Raw genomic sequence first — 21,708 nt, 5'->3', positions numbered from 1 at the left:
GTTTCTACTGTTAATCTCTTAGGAGTGAAGCAATGCAGTAAGTTATGATATTCTGTCTCTGTTAACTTCATGTATATACTGTAGTATACATAACTTGAGACAAGCCTGTTAAAAGATTTGATGCACTGCACGCTCTCTAGTGCAATATACATAAACGCAGCAAAATGGATTTAGGTCATATAAGTTTATTTGTTTACAACATAACATTCAGACTGTGTTTGATAACAGCAACATGTTGCACTTTGAAACAAACAATATATACCACATCACAGTATTGCATTCATATCTCTCTTTTTGGACACTAAATGCACTGATATTTTCTTAAATATTTAACTTCACACAGACAGTGCTTTTCTTTACAAAAATATAAATAAGCAAAAGGCACAATTTAGAAAAAACCTTTAGGACGGTTTGACCACTGATAAAATCCACCTGAACTAATTAAGGCCTTCAGTTTCACTAGAAAATTACAATCAGGTGAGTTTCCTTCCTATTATGAAGGTAAGTGTCACAGCAGCATTATTGTACCGGTCACATTTTGGAGCGGAATCAAACAAAACAACCAGGGTTCTGTTAAAACAAACCCCCTCCAAACCCACAAGTTGTAATAAAAAAAATATATTGGTAACACTTTGTTTTAGGGTCTCTTAACTAGTTGCATATTACTAGAATATTAATATTTTATTAGTAGTAATTAAGCACATGTTAATGCCTTATTCTACATGACCTTATTCTACATCCCTAATCTTACCCAACACCTAAACTTAACTACCTTACTAACTATTAATAAGCAGCAAATTAGGAATTTATTGAGGGAAAAGTCATAATTGATAGTGAATAAATGTTCCCTATTCTAAAGCGTTACCAAAATATCTACTCAAATGTAACTGACACCATGTCATCACTGCCATCAAGAAGCATGCAAAACACAATCTCTCGATTGCACTGTAGACAGCTTTACTGGTAGCAAATGGAAGTGATTTAGTTTGTCACTTCCTTCCAGTGTAGGCACGGTGTGAGAACATTGTACCATCCCCCATGCCTACTGTAAATACTCAAGTAATGGTGACAAAATGTTGCAACACTCCTGTCCTGACGAAATCCCATGCTACTTGGATTTTAGGGGAATCCCTAAATGCATCAAATCCAACCAGACAGATTTTGGAGCATGCATATAACTAGAAAGGGACCCTAAACTGTTGGTTTTATCCAGGCCTGAGTCAAGACAGTCAAATATAGTAATCTCTCTTCTGTTCCGAACTTGGTTGGGATTTAGCAAGTAAGGTAAAGAGTGTATATATTAGAAATGTCTAAGTGGGTTTTTTCAGCCATACAGTGGAAGACAATGGTAACCAAAACCAACATTCTTCAAAGCAAGTGTAAGTGTGTATGTCTTCCACACAAAGTACTGACAGAATTACATTTTTGGGTGAACTATCCCTTTCAAGTCCGAAACACTGCACGATTTTCGGCTGTCCCAGATTAAATATTGGCATCGTGAAACAATCTTGGCGATTTCTGTGATCATGCCTCCTAATCAGTAGTCCCGTGTCGTCCAGTAAGAAAGGTTCAAAGACAGCCGTTGTCATAGTCTTGTAACCAAAGATAGTCTACGATACAGCATGATCATCACACAGTGTGTTTGCAGCCATGATCCATGTTTACTGATCAGCCAATAAAAATGTGACATGAAATTAACGCGATGTGGCGCTAAAACTTAAAACTGCTTACCTCAAGCTCTTATGCCGTCCTCTTTCACAGCATCCCATTTTTTTAGCACATAAAACTCCAACTGCCAAAATGTGATTTACCATCCTCTTTTTGTTTACCACTAGCTGATTCTGATGTTAAATTCTTCTATAGTAACATGTGTTGTAGCATACGAGTCAATAGGTGTTATCATCATACAGTCTACACACTTCGTAGCCAAGTTTATTAGACCCATGTCACAGTGTGATCTGCAATGATCTTATAGGATTGCTAAAATCGTGCAGTGTGTCTCAGGCTTAAGAGGTTCAAGTAGAACAGCATGAAAAATCCATCAGCAGTGGTACAATCCATTGCAAGAAACCATTGTAGATAATAGACAAAATCATTAACTACCATGTGGAGAACTGACCAGCATAAAACCTAATAGAAATATATAAAAAGATATCAGGCCACAGTCACTAATAATTTGTTGCATATATAAGTGAATAAAGTTTGTACAAAATTCTTGGCAGATTCACAACATTTGTCTGTTCTTACCTTGAGGAATGTGGATTATTCTAAATGAGGGAATGGCAACCTCACATTGAAGTGACATACTGCCAAGTATGGTGACCCATACTCGGAATTCGTGCTCTGCATTTAACCCATCCAACGTGCACACACACAGCAGTGAACACACACACACTATGAACACACACCTGGAGCAGTGGGCAGCCATTTATGCTGCAGCGCCCGGGGAGCAGTTGGTGGTTCGGTGCCTTGCTCAAGGGTCTCACCTCAGTCGTGGTATTGAGGGTGGAGAGAGCGCTGGACATTCACTCCCCCCACCTACAATCCCTGCCAGCCCGAGACTCGAACCCGCAACTTTTGGATTACGAGTCCAAATCTCTAACCATTATGCCACGACTTCCCACATTGCTCTCTAGAGGTGCATTCTCATCTGAGAGCAAACAAAGTTGGTGCAAAAACTTTGCAAATTTACTAAAAAAATTGTGAAGCTATGGATGAGTCGTGATTTGTGTATGAAAATATTCATGCACAGCTTTTTTGTGCACCCATGTGTGCATACACTCATTAAATCTATTAACAATAGACAATACTTAAAACAACAGTACTTAAAATTTAAGGACACTTCGCTTGTACAGCACTTCATTATCTTCAAGTTGGACAGCTAATGGCCTAATGCCTCCTTGCATGGACCTAAACCAACCAACTTAGGTCTGTTTGTGCACTGCTGTCTTTGTCAGTTTGGCAAAAGTGAAGATCATGCTGTCCAGAGGTTTGAAGAGACAACCACTGAGAAGCTTGCACAAAGTATAGTCCCCTGAGTAGGCAGTAATGATGAAGTACCTTGGCCGTTACACATTACATTCTGGAAGTAGAAATCCATTTAATGTCAGTATGGAAGTCAGACGGACATGTTGGGCAGCTGGGCAGATGATTTGAGAGGAAGTATATCCATCTTCTCCGTCTTTAAACTTGGGTTTAAAATGTAGGTCCAAGAACTCTGTTGTTTGGCTGGACAGCAATTCATTCAAAAGTCTCATCTATATAGGAAAGAGGTGAAGAGGTCATAAGCATCAGGGCTCGCAAAATTTCTAAATCCCTGATAGCCCTTCGGGCAGGTACTCTTCAGATTTTGGTAGCCCGAAAATTTATTTAACTAGCCCAAATAAAATAAAGACCATAAATGTCAATCAAAAACATTTTCAATACACAAATATCAATGAATATTAAGGAAAGAGTTTTATTTTACTATTTACAAGGTATCTGCAGAATGATTAAAAATCTATTTCTGGGGTCGACAAACTGCACACTGCTGCTCAGCACCTACCTATAGCTACTATTTAGCTAGGCTACATGTTTCTGAAACCCCCATCACCCGGCCAAACGCCGGGTAAAAAAAGAGAAGGCAAGGAAGAGAAAATCACCAGAGGAATTGAGGGAAAGCGAAAGGGAATACGAAAAGAAAAGGCAGAGAAAGTTTCAGCCCCAGTGGCGAGACCGCTGGAATTGGCTGGGCTTAGGGGTGTGCGATATGACGATTTTTGATCGTGGACGATAAAAATGTCTCCACGATCTGCTTTTGAAGAAATATCGTAGTATCGTGCTACAGCACACATTATGTCAAACACAGTTCTGGCGCCTCCGTCTCTATGTACTGTACAACACCACATACAGCAGAAGAGTTACTCTGACAGGACACTGCACTTATTCGCGATCGCAAAAGTACATTATTTGCACACAAGCCTTGCTGGTTAAATGTTTAATTCACGCGCTGGTCTGACGTGCGCTTTTACTGAGCGGATAAGTTACACCTGAAGCACACGCACTAAAAAGTCTGTCTAACAGCGCCTGATTACTCAACTAACTTATTTTTTGCGCTAATACTGTCAAAACACACAAGGTTTACATACAGACTCAGTTGGTTATCTCTAAAATAAAAGTAAATAGTTAAGAGAGAAACGGATGCGTGCCTGTTAGATGCGTGCAGCTCTTAAAGGGACAGGACACTAAACATGCTGTCGACTGTCATTAAAGGGATAGTTCACCCTAAAATTTAATTTCTGTCATTATTTACTCACTCACATGTTGTCCCAAACCTCTATTAATTTCTTGTGCTGAACCCAAAATAAGATATTTTGAAGAATGAGGGTAACCAAACAGTTGCTGGTCCACATTGACTTTGATAGAAGGAAAGAAAAATCCTATGGAAGTCACTGAGGACCAGCAACTGTTTGGTTTTCCACCTTCTTCAAAATAGCATTTATGTTCCGCAGAAGAAAGAAACTCATTCAGGTTTAAAACAACTTTTGAGTAAATGATGATATAAAAATAAAACATTATGACAGAATTGACAGACAGATGACAGAATATTTATTTTTGGGGGAACTATTCATTTAACGTTAACAAAACAACAAAACACAAAGAGAAAAATCACTCACTATTCTTGACTGAAAAACTTTAATACAGTTGCTTTAGGAATCAGTCTATCTAGTGTTTTATTTTTATATTTGTTCATTCAATTTCATTGAATGCTCTGCTAAATGCACCTATTGTACCTGAAAATAAAGCACTGTTTGTTTTATTTGTATATTATGTGTATATGTAATGTGTATCTTTTGTTCTTATTTTTTAATAAAGATAAAATAATGACACAGATTTTTATCTTCGCCCACTTTGGCCTAAATATCTGCCATGTCTTTTTTGTTATCTTGAAAGGCTTTGTCTTTCTAGTTTGGCTGTAATGCTCAGACAACTTGTAAAACCAACATGACAAAGAATCGTGATAAAATCGTGAATCGTGATATTTCTAAAAAAAAATTGTGATATGATATTTTTCCCATATCGCCCACCCCTAGCTGGGCTACGATCAAGAAAAAAAAAAAGAGGTTTACTGTGAGCTCTGCAGATCAATGCCCACATATGCAGACAAGTAAGTTAGAGAAACGTTAACGTGTATGAAACCTATGGTATGAACATAATATAATGAATTGCTGTGTGACTACGGAGAATGAATCCTATGCAATAGGTTTATTTGCACTTGTTTCATGTTTTTTGCACAGTTTTGCTGCACTTTGCACTAAACCTACCTTAAAAAAAAAAAAAATGTTATTCACGTTGTTCAAGCAAACGGTTTCCCTTATTGTCTACCCCTGTATTTAAGGCAATTAAAAAATATATTTCTTATACCATTTAACGCATTTAAAACTAAGGCCTTAAAAACTCTTCAGTTTAGTTGTATCAAATTTAAGGACCCATGGGAGCAATGTTTCTTCTCATTTTTTTTCTTGCTGAGCAAAACTTTTCTCTATTGGGCGGACATTTCGGTCACCTGAGCAAAAGCATTCTTTATACCAGACCTGTACAGCACACACACAAAAAAGTGTGTAACTTTTAACTTTAATGTGCCATTTATATTTGATTTGACCCTTGATGTAACTAAATGTACGTTTTAGGAACACATTTGTACTGTACAATACACTGCAGTTCAAAAGTTTGATCAATAAAGTTTTTTAAAGAAGTTTTTTTATGCTCATCAAGGCTGTATCTATTTGATAAAAATACTGAATATTATTTCACAAAATAATATTGTGAAATATTATTGCAATTTAAAATAAATGTTTTCCATTTTAATATACTTTTTAATATACTTTAAAATTTCATTAATTCCTGTGAACAAAGCAGTATTTTCAGAGTCGCATGATCCTTTAGAAATCATTCTAATATGCTGATTTTTAATCAATGTTGGAAACAGTTGTACTGCTTTTTTATTTATACTGTATTTTTTGGGACCTGTGATATATATAAAAAAAAAAAAAAAAAAAAAAAAAAAAAAGTTAAAAAGAACAGTGTTTAGTCAAAATAGAGATTTTGTTACAATATAATCTATTCAAAATTTTGGGGTCTGAAATTTTTTTCTTTCTTTTTTAAAGATACTTTCAAAAAGTTTAAAGAAAGTTAAACTTTATTCAGCAAGGATGTTAAATGGATAAAATTGATAGTAAAGACTTCTATTCTTAGAAAATATTTCTATTTTGAATAAATGCTGTTATTTTAAACTTTTTATTAATCAAAGAATCAAAGAAAAAAGAAACAGGTTCCAAAAAAATATGAAGCAGCACAACAGTTTCAAAACTGAGAATAAATCAGTATATTAGAATGATTTCTGAAGGATCATGGGACACTGAAGACTGGAGTAATGATGCTGAAAATTCAGCTTTGATCACAGGAATAAATACTATTTTAAAATATGTATATATCAAAAATATATAGAAACCACTGCCTCAAGTAATTAAGTCATACATTGAGGAGTGACCCACTTGAGCTGAACATATTTTTCCTGGAGGGTTAATTATATAAATATCCTACATGAGATTAATCTGCTATAACATAAGATATAATGTGTGTGATAACATAAGAAAAGAAGTTTAATGGTTTTGCCACTTTCTTAAGCAACTGAATATATGAATCTAGAAGTAAAGCACGTTGAATAATGTGTTTCTTATATTTATTGTGTTTAAACTGTTTAATTGTGTCTATGAAAGATTGTATTACTGTACTGTGTTAAAAAAAGAATAATGCTGAAAAAGCATTTTCTGTAACGTTTAGATTTGAAAATTAAAATAATGGATGAATGTGTTCATGGTAAACAGCCACGGATCAGAGTAGCAGACTACTGTGTGAAAGCACAATGAGTCTGTGCTGCTTCTGAACCTCACATGGACTTATACGCCCTGTAAACAGAGTATGTGTGAACCTGGCCTGAGGCCACCTCGCAAATCTGGCTTGTGCTGCGTGTAAGCTATTGTGCAACAATTGCCCCAATGTATAAACAAAAAATGCACTGCATGATCAAACGTTTAAGTGAGATAATTATAATTTTTTTTTAATGTCTAAAAAATGCCCCCTCCACCCCTCAAATTAAAAAAAATCCCCCCACAAGAGTCACCAAAGAGGGGAATACCCCTGTTTTCAAAAATATAATTTAGGCCCTAAATGAATGCTTCAAAAGAAGGCTTCGAGAGATACTGCTTCCTGTAATCGACGATAGGCTCATTTTTTTTAATGAACTATCCCTTTAATTGCTTAAAAAAAACAGGTAATAAGGTAATAAAGATGGGTCACGATTTTCGAATATTCGATTAGTTGATTTAATTATACAATAGGTTGTGCGATTAATGTCTAAAGAAATTCCCCATATTTTCAGTGTTGATGTGGTGGTGACTCGGTCATGTAAGCAGAGGATGGTGCTGCCATTAACGCAGCTAAAAGCTGTCAAAGACAACAGAAGAACGCATATTAATAATGGCTCCCTGATGCCTGCTATTTATATACAGTATAATTATATTTATGTGAGAGAAAGTGTTGAAATATATTTTTTCCTCCCATCTCATATCCATTCCCTTTAAGAGTTCCATTTTTTTTTTTAAATGGAAATGTCCTAGTCTTATGAGCAGATGATTTATGCTAATTGACAGACTGTTATGTTAACAAGTTATTTGGTTATGTTTATTATATTAAAATGTTTCAGCATGTTACAATCATTATGGCTTAAGTTGAGATAGCCTATCCCCTAATGGATTAAACAGTTTGCTATCATACGCGTGAATGGTAGGGGTGGGTAAAAAAAAAAATATATATAATCGATTCTTGTTTTTACGGAACGATATCGATTCTTAAATCCCAAGAATCGTTTAGTCTAACCCGTTTCCAATTAATGGACGGAACTTTGAAGGGCACCTCCCAACCTATATCGCAATAAGCATTGTGCTTTGGTACTTTTAACATGAAACAAAGTCTCAGATTTCAAATGTATTGCAGTATTTAAAAAAATAAATGCCGTTTTAGTGCCGTTTAATGTGGAGTGACATATCACTGTAGAGCCTCGAGACGCATGTGAACTGATCATCTCCTCCACATTAATACCAGTTTCAGCACAAAATAAACATGACTAAACATCCAAAGGTAAGTTAAAAGAAAGTACAACTTTACAATCCGTATCTAGGAAATCTAGCAAATCCATGATTTATTAACATATCGATTTAATTTGTATAAAACTATCACGTTTATATTTCAAATCCGCTGGTTACAATTGAAAGCCAAACTAAATAACATAGAAAAGAAATAACATATCCATCAGGCAAAAATATAAAGTAATAGGCTAATAAATAAGTAAATAAACTGAATGAAAGTAATGGAGCAGCGGACAGATCAGTCAGCGGGACCCAGGGACTTTTCCAGACCGATGCGGAGCTGCAGGCTGTGCACATGTCAATGCCATTTACGTTCGGGTCCAGTCGGGTTCGAAAATAAATGCGGTTGGTTCAGGTCGGACTAATTTCATCGGGTCTGTCTCGGGTCGGGTTTATCTTTTAAAAAAAAAATATTTATGCATGTCGGGTTCGGGTAAGAAGTGATTCGGGTCGGGTACGGATTTTAGGACCCGAGAAGACCTCTAGTGTGTAGCCTGATACGTGCATGCAGGGGAGGGGTGTGATTTTCGAATAATAATCAAATAGTTCCCAGCGATCTTCAAATATTATTTTTGCTTGAACTGCCCATCCCTAGTAGGTAACACTTATGTTTCAGGAGCTCGGGTTTTCAAATTGTATTTTATGTTGATTAAATCTTGAACATGTTTGGGCATGTAGATTGATGGATTTTCAAAATGTAAAAAAGTGATTAAAATTTTACAACTTTATAGTTGATGGCAGATCATTTTAATCAAGAAAAATATCAAAAATAATCAAAGACAAGAACAGACAAACAACAAAAATGTTCCAGGGCTGTGCTTCTGCCACTCCACATTTTGTATGTCTCCCACACTGGACATGCCCAATTGAAGTCCTGCAGTCTTTACCAATGAGCTACTGACTTCAATAAGGTGCTTTAAGCCGGGCACAAACTATGATTTTGGCCATGATTTTGCTGTCTGAGACAAATTTCACAAATCCTAAAAGATTCCTCCAATCCTAGGCTAAAATCTGTAGTCTTTGATTGTTAGTATGACATGTCCACCGACAGCCGATTAATAGCCGTTGTGATCAGATTTTACCTCCAATGAAATTCTGGCAGTGTGGGAAGATTTGGCGCACAGTCCTGCATTGTGAAATCTCCTACGACAAATGTCAAACTGTCTTCGCTTTTCAAGACAAGTCATGCTCAGAATTAATCTTCTAACCGACATAAACCTGGTCGCCAGTCACAGAATTCCTATGATAAATAATACCTTTGCTATAAGCATCGGTTGCACCGCTGTTTTGATTTGGGTGTGTAGTGCTGCTTACACTATTCTTCTTAAATATGCCAGTATTGCTACCATTAATGTAGTTTTCATGATAGCCAACATGTCAGCCTCGCGTGTAACACAGCTCATAGTCACTGACCGTGTATGGGTTGATAATGTAAAACTCCAGACACGTTTTCTTGCACGCATTTGTTTTTAACACATCTCGACTGTCGTACATTCTGACATTAATGGCAACTGAGATCCCAGAGTGTGACATGATCATCACGTTCATACAGTCTGACAAGCAACAGTCGTGAAGTACTATTAAAATCGCAGCTTGTGCCCGGCTTTAGATGAGAAAAAAGACATCAAAAATGGTTTTCCCAGGGCAGGTTTCAGAAACACTGTTCTAGCAGATAAAGTCACATTAACACAATTCTGCATGCAAATAAAAGACAACCAATTTGTATCTTACCTCACCTCAGTGGAGATAAACCCCTCGGGGATCTTCACCATGGACGGACAGAGCTATGACCACTAAAATGTGGTGAGGTTTCTTCCACTGAAAGTTTTATTTCTGATAAATACAGAGAAATTATTTTTGCGACTGTTTATAAAGAATAAGGAACACTTTGTACTAAATTGATCATTCATTCAAATGACATAATTATTAATGTAATATTCAAATAGTTACATTTTCATAAAAAATCCTTTTTTTGCTTTCTAATGTTAGTTAATGACTTGAAGTGTTATATGCTGTGAATCTTTCAGACACACACCAGGTTGACAGCAGCACAGCAGTCTCCAGACTCTTCTCAGAGGCCTCCACAGACACTCAAATACCCCACCTGCCGTAAGATAAGATGCAGTATTACGACCTGAGCGACCACTTTTTAGTACTAGACTCATCTAAAAATGGATCAAACTATAAACTAGACATAGACACGCTTATAATTACTTTATTTAACTGAAACCATCAGAAAAGCGTCGTGTACTGGGCTGGCGCAGCTAACTCAAGACAAACGTTTGTTCGCTAATGTCCACAAATAACATTTTTTGATGTTACTTTGTATATAATAGTGTGAATTTCCACCATCAACTCCGAAATAGTTATAGTGGATGATAACTTGATTAATTTCATCCAAGCCATACCGGAGAGTCTAAGTCGAGGAAAGAAACAAGTAAGTTAGCTGCTACAACAGAGCGCGCGCCGCTACACATCAAATCAGTTTAATAACACTCTCAAGGAAAATAAAGTATTTATCACCTCTGCTTTCCATCTGGGAATATGGTGTAGCCATCAGTGTGTGAATAAAGCCGTTATAAACTTTGTTCACGCTGGCGACAACTACACGCAGCCTTCTCGCGGCAAACTTGAAAATTAATAAACCTGGGTTACTCTCCAACATCACGTCATGACGTCCCGCTATGTTGCCATGTGCGTCTCTTTCATAAAGTCAAACTACACCCTGAATAGTGTCATTATCAACATTATCATATTATTATTATTTTGTCATTAGTTTCCTGTGTTTTCTCTCTACCTGGCCCGATCCATATCCCACTGGCACGTAAATGTGCACCGTTTTTCATTTCTAGGTGCATGCGCTGTTAGTTTATGGTACATGGCAACCCCGACGCGGACGCGCGCACGGTCAAGACTCCTGTTCGTCGTGCACGAGCATGAATGATACACACAGCGAAAGAAGGCTTAACACTTAATAGCATACTACCCTTATTGTTTCTAACATACAAAGATATAGAAGTTAGTGAGAGTATTATGAGCTTCTAAATCTAGCTAAAAAAACTCGTATTCATTGATGAATCGGAGATCATTTTATATACGTCCAATCAAATATACCGTCACAGATCTAAACTGAAGAAATGCGTACATTTTGTGTGTGTGTGTTTTTTTACAGTCTATGGTGCATTTGTGTTTTAGTGGCTAGCATAAAGCAGCATGCTTCCGCAACCCACTCAATTCTGTGAAAGGCGCAAAAGCAAGCCCAGTTGCAGTTTAAAATGTCCTTCATTAATACAGCTGGGCAGTTGAATATGTGAAATTAATGTCTTATATATATATATATATATATCTGCAGCAAATTGCAGTTTTGATTTTTTATTAATATTTTCTATTTTGACCAATGAAATTCTAGAATAAAAAAATATTTTTAATTAATTGTTTTATGTCTTTTTAACTTCATAAATACAATAATGGAAAAAAAAACATTCAATACACACACAAAAAAATGCTTAACTTACCTTTCAGAATCCCCTCTTCTCACTTCAATTCTGCCCACTGTTACATGAAGGAAATGAATGAACTTCACTATTTTCTTTTTTTCTTGACATTTACCCCAGAATTAAATCGCCTTAATCGGCATCCTCTTTTCGTCGGTGTTTTTACCAGTAACTCCATTACAGTGAATAAATCTCCGTTGTTTGAATGAACACGTTGCTGAGAAACGACTGTTCCCGCGTGTTGCTTCTTCTTTGGTTGCTCTTTAGTTGAATGGGAACAGCATCTCGCGCCACCTCGAGGTAAAGTACCACTCTAAAGTATGTCTATCCAATGAAAAGCAATAAAGCAAACTGAGAATGAATTATTCAGATACACTAACTCTGTCTAGAATAATGTTAAACAACCTTAAATGAACTCCTTAATCTGTAGGAAAACAGCATGTGAATACAAACACATCCAAAGGAGCGGGGTTTAAGAGCTGAATTGGGCCTACTTAATATTCAATTAATTGCTTTTCAAAATGTGTGACATATTTCAATTGTAAACTTTACAAAGTCAGCATCCATGAAAGAGCTGAAATTGCTACAGGTTTAATCACGTCGATGCTAAAATGTGAAAAAGATTTTGCAGATGTGTCACAAAATGTGGTATATATCTGCAGGCTGCTGTACGTCTCTCTGAGATTTTGTAAACCAAAACTATATATATCTTATGTTGGGGATATGTTGAAATATATTCAATAAAATGAAGGATATTTGAAATAATCACTGAAAGTACATTGTAGTCATAAGTTTACATTCACCTTGAAAAAATCTATCTGCAAAATAAAAGGGATGTCATACAAATTGCATTTATTTGTTTTTATTTTTTTAATTTAGCACTGCCCTATTTCACATTACGTTTTTTTGCTAATACTTCAAAAAATAGTAGTTGATTTTATAAACATGACTGTTTGATTATCCATTTCATGTGTTGTCCTGTGGTCCTGCACAGAATCTACTGGATATTTGAACTCTATATCCAGCAGTGACCCAATACAATGAGAACAGATGTGAATATATTTTCAAGTATTACGAATCAAAATATAAGCTTTTGAACGGGAAAATTTAAGTAAATTCATTAATTATTTTGTCTTGTGGACTAAACATCTATGTAAAATAGCTTAAGGACAGCATGCTTAAAAATTTAGGTTCCCTCTTATTTAATGTATATACACTAATGCACTGAATAAAACATGTATGTTTATGTTCCCTCTCATTTTGTTAATATATATACACACACTACTGCATTACACAAGAGTTCCAACTGCACCAAGCGTGTAAAAACTTCCCATTTTGCATATTTACGACATAATACTCATGTATGCACTGCACACCCTCTAGTACAATATAAATAATTATACGCAGCAAAATGGATTTGGATCATTTAACTTTTTTAGTTCAAAATATATAACACATTGAGGACTTGCGTGATAACAGCAACATGATGCGCTATGAGACAATATTATATGCCATACAGCAAATTCATAGACGATTACATACCTAATATAAAACCAGTTAGACGGTGCTTATGTTAGTTTTCTTTATAAAATCTAAACAACATAAGCAAAATAAGGGACAACTGAGCTTAAGTGCAGACAAAGGATAAGCATTAACAATATATAAATCTAAAAATATGGTTAACTCTAACCAGGACAGGTGGACCATTGAGGCCAGCACAGGACTTCATTAGACCAGTCAAAAACCTTTAGGAATGTCAACCCTCTGCATCAAGGCCAAGGGACGATTCAGACAAAATTCCATAACTTTACTCCCGTATATAGGCTAATGTTGTCCTGAACCTTGTTCTGTGACTTTATTCTGTATAACATGAATTTATTTATTTTTTGCCCGTACAATGGATGTATAACTAAACGGTTTGCTTACTAACATTTTTGTGTTTCATGCAAAAATGTAAATGACAGAATTTTCATTTTTGAGAGAACTATACCTTTAAGAGGTGCAAGTAGAATAGCATAAACAATCAGTGGTACAAGTATCATACTGCAGTGGTAAGAAATCTGTCACAGCCCTAGTTCACACAAATTCTCACTGGATATATAACAGGTGCAAACAGACATATGTTCTTAACTTGATGAACGTGGATACATGAGGAAATGTGTACCTAAATGCCGTCTTGTGTTATCTTTAAATGTTATGCTATGTTAACATGCTAGGTGTCACTCATAACCTGGAGGTGGAAAAAAAAAAAAAAATTCTGGGCCACATTTGGCCCGGGGACCAAGCCGACTCGAGTCTCAGCCAGATCTGCCTTAAAGTGTCTGGGCCAGACCTGGGCCACATAAAATAATAGAAGTCACAGTATGCAGCCTAGATCTGGGCCACGCCAATAAATAAGAGTCATTTTACAGGGTGTGGGCCGCATCTGGGCCAGAGGAAATTGAGTCGGTTTTCAGTGTGTGGGCCAGTTTTGGGCTGGGGACCCAGCCAGATTTGGGCAAGAACTTAAGCAAGGTTGTGGCCCAAAGGTGGGCCAGACAAATTTTGCTATCCAGCATTCTCTGGATTCTGAACCCTTTCCAGCAGTGACTGTATTGAGATTCATAATTTCACACTGATGACAACTGAGGGACTCATACACAACTATTTTAAAAGCTGCAAACATTCACTAATGCTCAAGAAGGAAACACGATGTTTTAAGGGCTGTAGTGTGAAAACAATTTTAATCTAGCGCATGTAAACTTCTGAATGGGATCATTTTTGTAACAGTAATTCTTTTGTCTTGTGGACTACACGTAAATCGCTGTTATGTAAAATAGCTTGTATGGAATAAAAATAGATTTTTTTTATCATGTCTCCTATTTTGTTAAATTTAATATTTTGCAGATTCTGCAAGGTGTATGTGAACTTGACCTCACCTCTAAGTACTGTTACTTCTAATCTCTTAATATTGAAACAATATAGCTAGTTTTTGCATTTGCGCAAATTTGAGCTACATGCCCTCTATACATGAATGCAGCAAAATGGATTTGGATAATTTAACTTTATTAGTGCAAAACATGTAACATATTGAGGCTGTGCGCGATAACAGCCACGTGATGCATCATGAGACAATAAACACTTGTAGAAAAAAAAAAGCTTCTTCACAAAAAAGCAAAGCAAAAAAAGGGCACAATTGAGCTTAAATTTAAGTGCAAGTAAAGGATAAACTCTAACAATATATATAACTAAAAATTTGAATTTCAAAATGAGACAAGTGAACCAATGAGGCCAGTTAGCCCAGTCAAGAACCTTTAGGACAGGGTTTCTCAACTCATCAAATGCACCTGAACTACTTAATCAAGGTCTTCAGTATTACTAGAAAATTACAGACAGCGGAGTTTGATCAGTGGCTCTCAAGGGGAAGAGTTGAGATATCCTGCTTCAGGACAAGCACTAGTCTGGACTAGCTGCAGAGATTGTGTTTAGCACAGGCTTTCACCAGATGACAAAGTGAGAGGACAGATTTCAGTCAGTCACGATTCCTATTATGAAGGTAAGTTTCACAACAGCATTATTGTGCTTGTCACATTTTGGGGCTGAATCAAAGAAAACAACCAATGTCCTCTTAAAACAAGTCTCCAGTTAAGAAACCCACAAGTAATAATAAATAAAGCATCACTAGGCACTTCCCTCATACCGACTATAAATACTCTGTTAACAGTGAGAAAATATTTGTTTTAATACCCTAAAAGAAATCTTACACTTTCAGGCATTTAGGGATTTCCTTAAAATCCAACCGGACCGGTTTTTAATATAGGTGTGTGTATTATAAAAGGGCCCCTAAACCATTGGTTTTATCATTGCCTCTTGATAAAATAGACCATTCTGGTCTTATTTAAGTGAATTGAAGTCTTTACCTATTCATACCCAATCTTGTTTGACATTTTAGATATCATAGCGTTTCAGAGTAAAGTAGAGCAGTGCATCATCTATACAATGATAATGTCATGCACCTAATTTTATCCGCACATATCATTACATTTTCAATCCTGATTGAACTGATTGACAACTCTCTGCTTAAAGGGACAGTTCACCCAAAATTCTGTCACATTATACCCCCTCATGTTGTTCCAAAACTTTATGACTTAATGTCTTCTGTGTAACTTTTTTTCCTAATGGTCAATGGTAACCAAAACAGTTTGGTTACTAATGTTCTTTAAATCATCTTTGGTGCTTCACACACACACACAAAAAAAAAACCTAATGACACAATTTTCATTTTTGGGTGAACTATCCCTTGAAGAGGTTCACGTACAACAGCATGATCAAGCAGCAGTGGTACAAATAACATATCCCACCATGAAGGTCCAAAAAATACAAATAAATGCATCTCCAAAAACACAAGGCAGATATTTGACAATTTTGTTTCCCTAATTGTAGGGGGGAAAATGTAAAAACTTATAGATGACTATTTAAGACTTGATTTAAATGGGTCCAAAGGGGTCTGGAAAGTGCTTTTAAAAAAGATGGAAATGCTTAAATCCGAATGTAACAGTTCCATTAAAACTTTAATTAAATATATAAATAAACAATCGTCATTTTCCGGACACTTTACTAGTAAGGAACTTCATTACCTTTAAGTTGAGCAGTCAGTGCTGTAATGCTGCCTTAAGCGTTATTTTGAAAGGATTACTTTTACAAAAGTAGATTAAGTAAACGGGGCTCCAAAGTGTCTAAATTTGCGACTAAAAATAGATGGATGTAATTTTACCACAGAACGTCTGTACTATTAATGGCCAATTCATATGGGATAAGAAAGCTCAGTAAAACTACCAGAAGTGGGAGCTTCCTGTGAGAACTATGTTTAAAATATTCATAATGTTTCTTATGTTAGTTAGGTCTGGTCGAACCATATACTAAATTCAATCCTGATTGGATTCTGTTGGTATTAGGCCCTTACCTAAAGCTAACAGAAGTTTCATGCCAGGAAATGATGGAATATTTACGTGCATGTCTACATCTGGATTAGCATTACCTGAGGTAATTTTCTGGACCTTTTTAACAGAAGGTAAAAGTCACCATAATGTTTACTGACATTGACCATGATGATTACTGAGATGACGCATTCGGATGAGACTAAAATCACCGAGAAGCTCTGGTAATTACTTTACCTTACCTCTCCATGTAAAACTAACCCTGTCCCAATAGGGCTTTAGATGGACCTAAACAAAATTAGGTCTGTTTTGTGCACTTGAGCTCATACAACTATTTTACCTATTTGACCCGATGCAAGAACACCGAGTGCAAGAGTACACTGTATTTGGTAAGAGGTGGTCACATTTCCTGAGGTCTGAATCCATAGGACCAGCCAACGGCTCCAAAATCTTATGGCGATGGTTTTGTCCTGAGAATAGGCACTAGCCAGTAGAGATGAGGCACGAAGTTACACATCATGTGCAGTCAGCATTATGCCGTTACAGTGCTTCTGATTTGGAGACAGCTTGAGGGAAGTAGATCAATCTTGACAGTCTTTTAAATGCTCTAATGTTTTCTTTCAGAAAAGAATTCTGTTGTTTGGCAAGTCATCCATTCATCAATAATGATCATCTATATAGGAAAGATGTGGAGATCTCATGAGCAATAAGCATGTATGTCTTAGTTAGGCTACATTTATTAATAGTTCATTTGTAGGTCATTTATAAATTTCGGTAATTTCGGATAGTCCACTTTTAGACATTTTACTAATAGTAAGTTACTTTGCAACTACATGTCAACTAGCAGTCGTTAGAGTATTAGTAGACTGTCTGCTTAATATCTTCTAACACTTTATTTTGATGGGTCCACAACATACTGACTGAGAAACTTTGCAAGTATGTCAACTTATTCTACTAACCCTAAACCTAAGTAGACATGTAGCAGCAAATTCACGAGAATTAGTTGACATGTAGTTACAACGTTACTTACAGTTAGTAGAATATCTAAAGTGGACTATCAAAATAGTGTAACCTAAATTTCTACACAATTTGCACATACTAAAAAGTGCATAACATTTAATATTGCCAACAAAAGTACTTAAAAAAAAAAAAAAAAAGGTCAGCATTTAAAAAAAAAAAAAAAAAATTAATTTAATTTTCTCAACAATAATAAAGACTATGACCACTACAAACGATTTGAACTCACTGTTGATTAAAACGTTAATATGCTGCTGTCTCACAATACACTAACGTTTTATTATTGGAAAAGAAAATGTAGCTGAACTCATAAATCCAATGCACAATCTTGCTTAAAAAAAAAACGCACAAAGTAGCGAGTATTTGTTATTTTTCATGCGCTTAGGTTTTCAAATGTACTGTTTAATAGGCAGTTAATTTCTCACCTCAAAGAAAACAACTTGGCCTTCACCACGGACGGACGGAGCTTCGGATTAGTGGTGATGTTTCTTCCACAGAAAGTTTTATTTCTGATAAAACATTACACAGTTTTTTTGTTTGTTTGTTTTTCTCTGACAGTTTATCATCTGTCCCCTTAATGTCATCCATGGTGAAAAAGTAACACTTTATACTATACTACACATTATATATGACTGTACTATTCAGAAGAGTACTTGGATTTGTATATACTTTTTACTTGCGTGCTCATAATCTACTGATCTATTCAGCATTAGGCCATATAATATTATTAAAAACTTAAAATTATTATAAAGTGCTGCTTAATGATATTATGGTAATCTTTCAGATATTCACCAGGCTCACAGCAGCGCAGGAGTCTCCAGACTCTTCTCAGAGGCTTCCACAGACACTCCAATATCCCACCTGCGACAAGAAAAATCAAGATATTTTTCTATGTAGGTAGAATCCCTAGTGCAGGACTGGACAACAAAACTGGTGTTTGATTAGCGTTTAAGCTAAATTCTCCAGGAACAAAGTTACCCAAAACTCAGTGATGCCAGATGTACAACAATTATCATATTTGTATGATAATTTTGACCTCTATACGATGTATGATCAATAATGAAGAAAAAAAAATCCCATAGTGTATGATAATTTCAGAATTATGTGACTCTTCAAATGATGGTTGTTGTAATAATAGGGCTTCTATACTCTTTGATTGTGCACAGTTCATGACAGCATCAAATTTATAGTAGTAAACATTTGAAGTGGATCAAAAAAGCTAATCAAAGTTGTCCTAAGACAAGAACAGATTTTGGTTTTAGCACATCTTTGAAATGTTTGGATCCACTTCAAATTGACTATACCCTCCTCAACATCTGGCAACATGCAGGCTTCCTATGACAGCGACTCAAGAGGTGGAGTTTGAACCTTCCCACTACTCCTATTTATTCATTTTCAGGTCGTGTCAAAGTTGTTGGTCAAGATAAATAGCTGTATATTGTACGTTTGACTCGTGTGCGATAATTTTCTTCCAAATATGATAACTGTGGGCTTCTGGTACGATACTTGGACGTTTCCAGTCTGGCAACACTGCCGTGACCTGCCCCACAACATCTGGAATGAGAGGCAGGCGCGATAAAGACCGCAGTGCCTCTAGCATCCGTCGGTGCTAGTGTTAGTGTAGTGATATGTGAGGTTATGCACATCGCTTACTAGCTGGCATCCGTTACACAGGTGACCACTTTTGTTATAAACCTCTCTACAGACAGGCCAAACTATAAACCAGGATATAAATTCGTATTTCCGATTACAGTTAGCTCAGGTTGTTCGCTAATGTCAATACATTTCTATCGAAAACTGTTATTTTGCATTTAAAACCACATTAACACCGAGCTAGTTACAGTGGCATAATAACTGAACCCGAGTAGTATAATGCGGTCAAGCCAGCCGCCACTCCGAAATGCCTGGTCAATCTAGCCGCCGCACTTTGTGCGCGCATATACAGTGCATTACGGCGATCTTCCGCCGGTCTTTCGCCTGCGTCACTTTTATTTTGTAATGCAACATCAGACTTGCCTGATTTTGGGTGAGTGACAACCTGAGACGGCCTATTATCAATCTGAAGTGAAACTAGTCTGTGGTAACAGGGACTTTACTTTTTAGAGCTATCTGAAATGCCAAGCAAAACATGTTGGATATGAGATTTTGGGGGGCTTTTATTTTGTAATTCAACATCAGTTATTTTGATATCAATTTTTGAACCATAATTATTAGGCTGTTAACACTTTTAGACATTTCATTTTATAAGGCCTATTTTAAATATATTTTTTAGAGATTATTATAATAATATTACAGACAGTTAATCAGTTAATTACTTTATTAATTAGTATAGTTCATTTTCTTAATATATATTATCCTTACTCTTATTTCCCTGTTCTTGTTTGTATGTATAAGTTAAGCAGGAAAAAAAAAAAAAAAAAAAAAAAAAAATGGCTGAGTGAACGCAGGCATGAACGCCGTCATGCACTGTATATGCGCGCACAACAAAACAGCGCCGCGGCTAGACCGACCGTGCATTTCGGAGTGGTGGCTGGCTTGACCGCCCCGACGTCACTTCTCAACATTCCAATTCGGCGTTTTCAATCAGCGAAATAAAGCTCAAAAACGAAGTGTCTGCGTCTGTCGGAGCAGTGCGAACAACTGACTCGAAGTACGAAACAGGACAAGTTAAACAGTGATGCGAGACTGACAAGCGGCACATGCACCGGTGTTTATCAACATGATACCGGCTTACGGGCGCAGCTTAAGTTTAAACTTAAGTTTAAACCATTTTACTCACCTCTGATGTTGGTTTCCATATCATTAGTCTTAGGTGTTGCGATCAACTTCTTAAGGTATTCTTTATAAAGACAGCAGAAAAAGTTTACAACGCGACAGTCAGTAAGTCAGTAGCCTAGCAAACCTGAGTTCTTCGGAAAGGGGGCGGGGTCTCCTCACGCAGAGTTAGTTCACAGGTTAAACACCGTTTCTTGCACAGAGTTGGATTAATCTTGCATAACATACGCATAGAAAATATAACGTTATAAAATATGCCAAATAATAAATATGCTTTTAAAAAAGTTTAAAGTAGGTCTCATCGACCCTGTCCCAAGGCAGCCAGCCCCGTATAGGCTCTGTCTGGAGTGGTAAGGTAACCGGTTAAAGTTGGCTCTTTGGGGGACGATAGCTCCGTGAGAGGGGGTCGCGGAGCTCGTGGTCGTGTTCAGACGGAGCAGAGTTTGAAGCTCGCCCCTGGCCCCTCTGACCGAGATATAAGCGGGAATCCCCTGCGAGCCGTACCAGCTCGGCGCAACGCTGGGTGCAACAGAGTCCTCCTGACCTTAAAGGAACACTCCACTTGTTTTGGAAATAGGCTCATTTTACAACTGCCATAGAGATAAATAGTTCAGTTTTACCGTTTTTTAATAAATTCAGCCGATCTACGGGTCTGGCGGTAGCACTTTTATCTTAGTTTAGCATAGATCATTGAATCGGATTAGCAAGAGTTTCGATAATTTTCCTATTTTAAACTTGACTCTTCTGTAGTTACATCGTGTACTAAGACCGACGGAAAATGAAAAGTTGCGATTTTCTATGCTTATATGGCTAGGAACTATACTCTCTGGCGTAATCAAGGGAATTTGCTGCCGTACCATGGGTGCAGCAGGCGCAGTGATGTGACTCAGCGCCTGAAAGCAGTCCCCAGCTATATCATAGTTACCTAGCTGGGACTACTTTCAGGCGCTGCGTAATATCAATGCTGTTTGTTTTAGAAGTAAAAAGCTACACACTAAGAACTAAGTGCAGTGAATATAATAAATCTTCAATGAAAAGAACATTTAATGTTTCATAATCTATACATTTGCAGTATGGTTTGGTTCCCAAATAGAACATTTTTACAATCAGAATTGTACATGAGTTAGCCCTACTATAAATTCCTAACCCTTGTACAGTTCAAATATGTTTTCTTAAAGGAATATACCAATGAACACCTAAAACACGAGCTTTATTAGTCAATTGCTTCCCAGTCTTCCTGATAAGCCCCAGGCAGTGGAGATGCACAGACACACTTCCTACATCGGTTTCATTATTATATGGTCCGACATACATCAAGAA

General features: G+C 36.6%; 2 long non-coding RNA genes across 2 annotated transcripts; both read right to left on the bottom strand.

Annotated features, from left to right (window-relative positions):
* Positions 1 to 172: 172 nt before the first annotated feature.
* Positions 173 to 11,953, bottom strand: LOC306849806. The gene is made up of 4 exons (XR_013782371.1): positions 11,702 to 11,953; positions 10,222 to 10,290; positions 9,918 to 10,019; positions 173 to 3,257 (listed from the first exon to the last, which is right to left on the bottom strand). It is a non-coding gene; the product is annotated as an uncharacterized lncRNA (long non-coding RNA).
* A 2,752-nt stretch (positions 11,954 to 14,705) lies between these two features.
* Positions 14,706 to 21,207, bottom strand: LOC306849800. Its single transcript, XR_013782370.1, has 4 exons — positions 20,393 to 21,207; positions 18,406 to 18,474; positions 18,039 to 18,122; positions 14,706 to 17,269 (listed from the first exon to the last, which is right to left on the bottom strand). It is a non-coding gene; the product is annotated as an uncharacterized lncRNA (long non-coding RNA).
* Positions 21,208 to 21,708: the final 501 nt, after the last annotated feature.

The sequence above is a fragment of the Barbus barbus genome (assembly GCF_936440315.1).
Source record: "Barbus barbus genome assembly, chromosome: 3".
NCBI lineage: Eukaryota > Metazoa > Chordata > Actinopteri > Cypriniformes > Cyprinidae > Barbus > Barbus barbus.
Note: the sequence above shows the minus strand (reverse complement) of the source record. Positions and strands in the feature narration are given on the sequence as shown.